Source organism: Atta colombica, unplaced genomic scaffold, assembly GCF_001594045.1.
Source record: "Atta colombica isolate Treedump-2 unplaced genomic scaffold, Acol1.0 scaffold207, whole genome shotgun sequence".
NCBI lineage: Eukaryota > Metazoa > Arthropoda > Insecta > Hymenoptera > Formicidae > Atta > Atta colombica.
In genome coordinates, this window is record NW_017259302.1 from 2467766 (window position 1) to 2476351 (window position 8586).

General features: G+C 27.1%; 1 pseudogene; it reads right to left on the minus strand.

Annotated features, from left to right (window-relative positions):
* Nucleotides 1–487: 487 nt before the first annotated feature.
* The window catches only part of LOC108687424, an 8942-nt pseudogene continuing 843 nt past the window's right edge, over nt 488–8586 (minus strand).

The following is an 8586-nucleotide window of genomic DNA, read 5'->3' on the forward strand; positions in this document are numbered from 1 at the left end:
TCTCTCTTATTTTAGATTACATCCACAAATATGTATATACACATGCATATATACTTGTGATTTCTCACGGAATTTCCTGGATATTCTACGGATGTCTAAGTCGCGGAATCTGATACATGCGGACACTTGTACATCCCCTGAATATCCGTTAAATAATTGAGACCATCACAAGATTATCACGATAGCTGTTGGACATCCCTAGGATAAATTTTGTACATGACATATCTCTAAAATTGAAATTAATTCTATGCAATAATTGCTTTAAAAAAAATCATTCAATTTATTAAATATAAATTCATGCTTATTTTAGATCTTGTTCCTTCTACATAGTTCACGCAAATTGTACCTAGTTTATTTCTTAACTCCATCGCAGTCGAATATAATTTTACACAAATGTATAGAGGGATAAAAACGTCTAAAATTTGATTTTATATTATAAAATTTTAATTATAATTATTATAATAATAAACATTATTTCCATCATTAATCATGTATATGGAATTATAATCTTATGTTCTTTATATATTTTTCTGTTACAAGATTGTCTGAACATTTGCATTAATAGAATATACGGTGATTCTGCCATTAAATACAATGCATATGCACAGAAATAACTAATCACTAAGTATTCTATGAACACAGTGCTCTAAAAATAGAAATTGTGACAATAAGTATATATTTATTTTGTTGAGGTTGAAGTTTTGATCGTGTATTTACCATGGACAGAAATTCTAAATGAATAGATGTTTCACTATGCAAACGAATCGAATGTATGAGAAAAGGATTTAAAAGATAAGCACAGTATGTAAGTCTGCTAAGAGGAATCCAGATTTTGCATGATAAGAGCTCCTTAAGAATGCCTATAATAAAGCCTTTGATAAGAATAAATTTTTTTTTCTAAATTATAACGTTTCATTATGATTTATTATACATATATATAATTGTCTATTACAAAAATGTTTATTAAACCTTGTATCTATCGATGCTAAAAATTACTCTGAGATCTTAGAAATTAAATTGTCGTCTGATAAATTAATTATCTCAAACGTAATGCGTTTTGTTTGAAATAACTAATTTATCAGACGACAATTTAAAAAGAATGTACCACTAAAATTGTGAACCTATTGTAATTAGATGGACAGAGAAACTTGGATTGTACATAAAGATTAATTATCAGCAAAAATCGGCATCGATTTATTGAGACAAGTTCATATGATAATGGATTTTTGTTAGATGTTATTATAAAAATGATTGCAGTGGAAAATAAGTTCTACTATTATTTACAATTTATGCTACATATAACGTCAATTTATAATTTTAATTATGCAATCTCGTTCAATATTTTCTTAATTCTTCCATCGAAAGAGAACATGAATTTACAAACACTTTTAATATTAATGATATCATAAACATTTAATATTTAAATGATCTAATATATGTAACCGATTTATATTGCGATCGGAGGCGTGATAAGGCACTGAGCTGATACGTTCCAGCACAGGGCGTAAAATTTGGAGAGGCGCAAAATTTTTAATAGCAAGCGCTACTCCAAATATACTCTATCTTACTTGATATTTTAAATGAATGAACTAAAGTGATTTTCTGGAAATTTTTTCAAATTTAGCAATAGCATTACAGATCTTATTAATTGCACCAATGTCTGTGGCAACTGCAGAGGCATCTTTTTCAAAATTAAAAATAATAAAATATTATCTTAAAAATACAATGACGCAGAGGTAGTCATGTGATTTAGCTATGGTATCAATTGAAAAAAAATTGGCGAACAGTTTTTGATTACATAATCAATCTTGATTATGTAACAATGGAAGTTACGTAAACGTACTCGATGACATAATCAGAATATTTTAAAAAATCAAGCGAAAAAATGTAATAGTATAACAGTATAAGCTATTATGTTGCACTAAGCGTCAAAATATTATTACAAAAGAAAATATGAAATTTATTATATTCGTATCCCTGTGTTAAGTAAATTGGTGGAAATTCCTTTTTTTTTAGTTGGTTAATTGTCGTTGGCGGTGGATTGATGCTTCAGAGACTTAGAAATCCTTGTGATGGGAAGTAAAAGCAAATTCCAGCGTAGTGAAAGGTGGTCGTAACGCCTCCGATTACAACTCCTTTATTTTTATTGTTGTTTTCAATTAGCCTAATTATTATGTTTTACACCAAGGATCTAATGAAGAGATTAACATGTTCGTATGATTTAATGTTTATATCAATTGATAAAATATTAAATGTAGATTAAATGTAGATCATTAGCATTTAACAACGAGTTTTATCTTGTTAGCTTTTCCTTTCTGGCAATCTTTATTTTTAAAAGTTCTTAAGTCAGAATATTTTGATTATTTTTCTATTTAATACTATTATTGAATCAATTAACCTCCAGCTCAGTACAATAACAGTAACACAATAGTATTATAATCCATGCTATGCCTATGGCTCAAACTGTTCTACTTAATGCAACATAGATAGCAGTAGACAGAACGGATATTTGTCATTTGTAAAGACCAAATAATACCAAAATGTTGCAAGCAGCACCAAAAGTCCAACATAAAATTACAATATTCTGAAATTTATGTATTTTGTTTAAAATATTGAATATTAAAATAAGTCAAATCAACTGATATAGATCTCAATAATTTTCAGCGATTTCAGCGAATTATTTCCAAGTTATTGAAAATAATTTAGAAAATAATTTAGTGGTTTAAATAATTCTTTTATACATTTATATAATATTTTCTACATTACTTCCTGTTTTCAGCTATATTGAATTGTAATATGAGAAATGTCAATGTCTTATAAATGATTATTCAGTATACATATACAGGGTGGAGAAGAAGTATGGAAACCCTAAAAAAAATCTTGAAAGATGTTATTTGTACAGAAAAGTAGTTCGGGTAAAAGTTGTAATGTTTAGAAAGATCTATTTAATGATTTTATTAGTTTGTCCTTTGAAGATTGCACCTCCTATTTTCATTTTTAGTGTAAAAATTAATATAAAAGGAACAATCTTCACAGACCTGATTTTGATAAATGTCATCATGCTGAACAACATTTAGAAGGTTTTATTCATCACTTAGTTACGCACTTAGATAATGGTAATGATGGTATTGTAACTTTCAATGATGATCGATATTGTAACTTTCAAACTTTATAATTAAAAAACTTAATTAAAAAAATTTGGGACACCCTGTATATACATATATGTATGTATAACTGCAGATATAATTTAAAAATTAGCTACTTTAAAAATTTTTGTAAAAATTAATCTAATATTAGTCCATTTATAATTGTAATTACTTCAAATCCGCGTGTTTCACATAATTCTGCATAATTAGAAATAACAATTTCTAATTATCGTCTGAATTTTATTAATCGATAGCTTACTCCGTAACTCTAACAGTTGGTTACATTAAATTTTCTTATTTAAATATTAGGTCTTATATACTTTACCCTTTTCAATGCTATTTTTTTGTTAAATCTTCTTATAATGTGACCCGTAATTTCATTCCAATAATATATGGACCATTTCGAATCCATAGTGGGTAGTACAAGACATCTAGAAGTCTGTACTGTTCATCCAAACTGTAATAATAAAAAAATGTTTATTTACTTAATTAGTCTCATAATTAATAAGATGCTTTGCAACTTACGTTGGAACATATTCAAATGTATGAGATATAAAGATAATCTTAAGATATAAAGATAAAGATAACACTTAAGATAACCGAGCTTATCAAAAGTGTACCTAGTACAACAACAGTAAAAATATCTGAAATTTGTAGCTTTTATTTTTTTCAGATACATGCGTTGAAAATATGTAACATTCCACAGTCAACGAACTTTTAACTTACATAGTTGACAGAATTAAAAGCGCCAGACCGATTATGTAATTGCATATATATCGTTTGATAGATATCCAAATCCAAATCCAGGACAAGCACTACAAAAAAATTTCAATTTAACTCTGAGTATGAAGTACTCTCTCTTACATGAGTATGTGATGTCAGAATGATATTATAACTAAAGCTGTATTCCAAATTTTTCTGCCAGTACTGAAAATCTATAGTTTACGTTACATGCGTTATAGATTTTCAGTCCTGACAATAAATTTTGGAACCAGCCTAAACTGGCATCGTATCATCGTATTATGATTAAACAGATTATTTATGTACAAGACATTTCTCCACCAGTATTTCGCGCAAGTTTCGTGCGGTCTTTCTTCAACGTAGAATTGCGAAGTCTTGTCATACCAAGTTGAGTTTAATTGCACTATATCTATCATTATTATATAAGCCGGTGTCAACCTAAATAGAAATTTCTAAGATTAAAAATTATAAAGAAAGCAATTATTATTATTTGGCTTATTGTTAAATTGAATTTTCAAATCGTATTTTCTGTTATTTTCGTATGTATCATTGATGTTGCTTACAGCATTATCTTTGTTCATGTTCGCGTAAATTTAACGTTAGAAACGTACCGAATATATCTTTTCATTATGTTGACAAAGAATTCGTTTAGTTTCTCTTTGTAATTAATCGGATTAATTCGTTCCTTGTCTATTTTATTCTTTAAATACGTGTAAGTCAATAAAAATCCGCTCAAAAAGAAAGTGTCAACCGATAGGGTTCCGTTGCTGATCACTTGAGCGGGGATAGTTTCAGCTAATCTCCACATCCATATATTATTGTCTACATTCGTGAAACGATATTCATTATGCATGGAAAACAACACATCAGGAGATAAATAATTTCAGTTCCGCAATTTTTGTGACAATACACTTATCGAAATAATCCATCGTGTAAAATATGCTATGAAACATCATTATCCAAACCGTGGACAAAAATTTTATGCCGTGAACGACGGCTATTGCTTCGGTGTCCAATTTTGTGTTAAATATCATCTTCGTATTTGTGTAAACGGAGAAACACATTAATACGTTCCGGTTCTTCTTTTTTCTACTTTTCTCACGTGAAGACGATAAATCTGTCATTTGCATCTCCTCGACCGTGTTTTCTACATCACAAATCAGAATCTATATTGATTAAAAATAATTACGAATAATGTTTGGCAAGACAGAAAAGTTATTAACAAGCAAATAATTGGAAAAAACGATATTGCACTATAGGAATAAATATTATACGGGAGAAAAAATATCTTTTTGCATTATAGAATTTTATTAAAATAATGATTCCAATTTAATAAAACGATTTTAATGTGTAAAACATGAGCGTGATTTTCTTTTGAAATATCAGGAATAACAAAATCAGTATTACGAATAGTTCATTACCGAAGAAGTTTAAAAAGTTCTATAATTAGTTAGACATATATTTACTAACAGTTTTAGGCTTTGCTTTTAAATATGTTTGATATATAAATATATCGTATATTGTACCGCTTATCATCATGACATAAATAAGCACTAAATCAACACTGAAATGATAAAATTAATAGGATAACTGCAAGTAATACGCCGGTTGGAGGAATATGCCACTCGTTGTGTTTCACAATGATATCGATTAACAGTGTTTGCGTTAGTGACACAAAATTATTTACAAATGTGTGCTCAACGTGTTGCATAAGTATCAAGAATTTCCTGGTAACAGTGTTTTTATTAGGTAAATGTGATGGCATAGTATATGAAAATGTGTGTGCTTTTTATAATTTTATAGTACTTTATGTAAATTAATATTTAAACACAATATTTGGCTCGATTGGCTTGTTAATTTATTAATATTGGTTAAAATGAAAATATTCAGTACGTCATTGATTCATTTTCTTAATAGCCGTATTGTACAGGCTCATATATCATAAAATGAAATAGCGTCTTGGGGCAATATGCCACTACTTTTATTGGAGTAAAATGCCAGTAGTCATTTTTTCTAATAATATATAGATTAAGGTGCTATATACAAACATTTTGCCGCATAATCTATTGTGTGTGTACATATTCGTATTGATCAACTTAAATATTTATTTATTTGTTTATTATTATATTATATTAATATATTGCTCAATTCAAAATTATGAATAGAGAATACAGTTTTTTAATTTATTTTAATGAAAATTTAACGTAAATTATTATTTTATTTGTTAAGTTAATTTGTTATTGTCTTTATGTTTCGACATACCATATAAAAGGTATCGCACCACTTAACAGCCATTGATGATCATCCTTTAAGTTTTTTACCTGGATCAGATTGAGGTCCACGGAATAAAGATCATTAATTAAAAATACTCTATCTCGAAATACTTCTTTTAGAATGAAATATTTATATTATTCGTGGAACAGGATGCGGGCAAACAGAGACCGAGCGTAATCAGATCCTAAATATATATACAATTTTTTATATAGGTTATATAAAAACCGGATTCACTGAATATCTCGAAAAATATAAGTTTTATAAAAAAAAACATTTCAGGCAAAAGTTGTAAAGTTTAGAAGATTTATTTACATCAAAAATAAAAATAAAAGTAACAACTTTCAAAGGCTATGATCTCGATAAATGATATCAAGATCATGACACTGAACAACATTTAAAATTTTAAATTTTTTTTAATTTTAAAATAATTTTTTTTTTTAATTTTAAATTAATTTACATCAATTTTAGATATCTAGATAATAGATATTAATGCCGATATTATAATAACTTTTAAGTCATAGAACTCAACTCAAAACGTACTCCAGAAAAAATGTTTTAATTGTTATAGTGTTTTGAAGAGCTTTCGAGATAAGCTAAGAAATGAAAAATAGGGGGTTTCCATTTTAAAAAATCAATATGATTTTGACCTGATCTTGATAACGTTAAGGCCAAATTAATAAGATCAATGAATAAATCTTTTTAACTCCTACAACTTTTATTTGAAACATTTTTTTTATAAAATTTATATTTTGCGCAATATCTAGGGTCCCTTACTTTTTATTTGTTTGTTGATATTTTTACACATTTTTCATAAATTCACATTGAAAAATTTGAATGTTTATACATTAGAGAGATCACGTAAGTGCCAAATGAGCTATAAATGTCAATTTTAATGTAATGTGCCGTCTACAATAAACTATTAGTTATAAATCAGAAGTCAGAAGCTCAAAATTGACGAGTCACAGTCATCAATTTTTAGCTTCTTACTTCTGATGATTTATGATTAATGGCTTATTGTAGAAGGCCCATAACTCTTTTTTTATGATTTATGACATTACGCATAACTTAAAGACTAAATTTAGCATGTTTAAGCCCGTTTGCAATAAATATTAGTAACAAAATTATTTTAATTTGTTCACATTGATTTTAAAGTGCACTGAAAAAAATGTATTAAGTTTGAATAAATATCTGTTTGAACAGTATTAGTTATTTACTAAATAATAAACGTATATTTTTTTAAAATACGAATTGTTAATTTGATGTATCATTTTTTTATTTATTAGTATATTTATTAAAATATTTATTTATCATAAATAAAAGTTTGTACCATTCAAATGAATAATTAATAAAATTTAATACATTCTTTCTCATATAAATAAGATTTATTTAGATTGTAATATAGAATGATGCATGAAATGTTCGATTTAGAATCGATTGCCTGACTGTATATTGTAAAAAAATTGGACTTGAAAATTTAAAATCTTTAATAAAAATCCTTGATTAAAAATGTTGTATACTCTAAATAATCTAGAGATAAATCAAGAAAAAGAGATAATCTCAAGAAAAAAGGACTTACTTCAGTTAATATATTGATGTTATACTGAAGAGTACTATTGTGTCTGATATAAGCAATGAAATAATTTAGTTGAAAAGATGGAAACTTATCCTGCGGATCGCGATATCGCGTGTTATTTAATACATGCCGTTTCGCGAACTCGAAGAGAGTCATGTTCATTATATCGAAACACTGACTACGACTGCCCAGCCAAAAATTGTTTCCATAAAGGAAATCTGATTTGAGTTCGTCACTAAAATCCAATGCTTGAAGACAAAAATACACAATTGTTATTATATTACAATATTCTATATAATATATAGTGTTTCTTATTCATTGTTACTTAATCACTAAGATTTTTATTAATTGCTAAAGGCAGGATTATTATTAATTGGAAAAACAAATCTTACAGCGTATTCGGCCCGAGCGAGTGCGCACCAACTGGGTTGGATTAATGATGTTGTATGTTTTCCTAATGTGTAACGACAATCAATAGAAGAACATTATCTAACGCAAATCAGTATAAATTCTCTTGGTTCGAAAACACTGTTAGATATCTTATTTAGATGTTTTAAATTTTATTAATTTAACATTGTCGCGATTTAATTCAAGTATATAGTTTTAATGATTATCACAAAACATAATTATATAATTTGAACATTATTTTGTGCATTATTATTATGCACTTTACAAATAAAATTTGGAGAAATATAATAAAAAATAATAATTAGGTTTTATAAACATATAACAAGTATGAAATGTTTTTGTGACTAAAATAATACTATGAAAAATAATTTTTAATTGCTCTGTTTCGTGATTTATTATTAATTTTCACTCAGATCGCTTCTTAATATAAATGATAATGTTAAA